Below are 2,255 nucleotides of genomic sequence, written 5' to 3'. Positions count from 1 at the left end.
TTTTTTTTTTTTTTTTTTTTTTTTTTTTTTTTGAGACAGACTCTCACTCTGTCGCCCAGGCTGGAGTGCACTGGCCCAGTGGCCGGATCTCAGCTCACTACAAGCTCCGCCTCCCGGGTTTATGCCATTCTCCTGCCTCAGCCTCCCGAGTAGCTGGGACTACAGGTGCCCGCCACCTCGCCCAGCTAGATTTTTGTATTTTTTAGTAGAGATGAGGTTTCACCGTGTTAGCCAGGATGGTCTTGATCTCCTGACCTCGTGATCCGCCCGTCTCGGCCTCCCAAAGTGCTGGGATTGCAGGCTTGAGCCACCGCACCCGGCCTGGCCCTGCTCTTAACCAGCTGCTCTTTTATCTTGACAAGACTTTTTTCTCATTTGTTGTATAGGAAGAATAATACCTGCCTGTCTATTGGAAATGTATGCTATGAGAATGGAAGGCGTGTTCCCAGAGTGGTGGGTGTGTGGGTTGTGCATTTTTCTTGACCACTAAATGAGAGGTGAAGGAATGAAGGACAGATATGGGAAAGGGTGGCAGGCCTGTGGCAATCATCCAGGTAGACAGCCTAGGAGACTGAATATTGGAAAGGTCAAGATGGTAGAACTGGCAGAGGCAGGAACAGGAAAGAAGTCAGAAAACAAAACAAAACAAAACAAACTTCAAGCAGGTGACATTGTGTGTCAACTGCAGAAAGTCCTTTGGCATATGAGGAGAGGAGAAAATAAAAACAAATCTACAACCTGCATCCAATTTTGTTCTTGTAAGTACATGGAAAAATAGAGATAGAAGGCCAGGAACACAGGCAGCTTCCATGGGCTGGGGGTGTGTGGAGTGAGGAAGTAAATGGCAGGAAGATCTTTCCTATTCCAGAGTAGGTGCATGTCAGTATGATGGCCCACAAAAGTGTGATGTGGAAAACCTGGCTATTGCACAATTTGATGAGCCCTGGGGGCTGTGTTTTGCCATCTTATTCCTATAAACAGAAAATTTGAGGAGGGTCTCACATAAGTAGAAATGCCAACTTCACTTTGAGCAGTAGCGGGAAAAACAGGACCAGAATGAAAGGAACAACTAAACCTATTTAAATCAAAGTTTCAGGAGTGGGACGATGAATGCAGAAAACTTTAATCATCACAGATAAACCATCTTCTTGGGAGACAGTCTTTGGTAAAAAAAAAAAAAAAAAAATTGCATGCAATTTCAGTCATGAGGAGTGTATTCCAAGTGCTAAAGATCATGGCACAGTTACAGGGCAGCTGGAATGGCTGGCATTTTCAAGAACTTGGCATAAAAGGAGGACTGAAGCTGAGCAGGGTACCTGTACCCAGAATACAAAGAAACTACCTGGGATGATAAAAGAAGCAGAGGCACTAAAAGGACTTATGGCAGAAGGAGATAGATAAGGAGTAAAGGTGATATGTACAGAAAAATAAACCTCAATAAAGACAGAATATTCACAAGAAGATCAACAATAAATCCATAATTAGAAGGTGGCTCCTGTTAAAGAAAAGAGCTGGGAAATATCAGCCATATCAGGGAGTAAACCAAGCTCTTATTTTGGGAAGAAGCCAACTTGGAATGAGTAGGAAAGGATGAAAGTGCCCTAGCAACAGTTGTAGCAGGTAGAATATCAGGCAGAGGATGTCAAGAAGAAAAAAGGAAAATGAGAACCTGTGCTTGGCTATAGAAAGGGCAGAGGAAAAGTTACAGGATCATATTGATCAGTGCAGAAAAATCATTTGATGGAATGCAAAACTCATTCATGAAAAAAAAAAATTCTAAGAAAAATAGAAATAGAGGTGAATTTTCTCAACTGGATATAAAGCATCTATAAAAAGCTACAAAATTAACTTAATAATAAAAGACTGAGGGTATTGCTGGCAAGATGGCCAAATAGGAACAGCTCTGGTCTGCAGCTCCCAGCGAGATCAACACAGAAGGCAGGTGATTTCTGCGTTTCCAGCTGGTACCCTGTTCATCTCATTGGGACTAGTTAGACAGTAGGTACAGGCCATGGAAGGTGAGCAGAAGCAGGGTGGGGTGTCACCTCACCTGGGAAGCACAAGGGGTTGGGGAACTCCCTCTCCTAGCCAAGGGAAGTGATGAGGGGCTGTGCTATGAGGAACGCTGCACTCCGGCCCAGATACTAGGCTTTTCCCACAGTCTTCACAATGTAGACCAGGAGATTCCCTCTGGTGCCTACGTCATTAGGGCCCTGGATTTCAAGCACAAAACTGGGTGGCCATTTGGGCAGACA

This window comes from Rhinopithecus bieti, unplaced genomic scaffold (genome assembly GCF_001698545.2).
Source record: "Rhinopithecus bieti isolate Rb0 unplaced genomic scaffold, ASM169854v2 scaffold_18418, whole genome shotgun sequence".
Taxonomy (NCBI): Eukaryota; Metazoa; Chordata; class Mammalia; order Primates; family Cercopithecidae; genus Rhinopithecus; species Rhinopithecus bieti.
The sequence above is the reverse complement of the archived record's forward strand: the minus strand, read 5'-3'. Positions refer to the sequence as shown.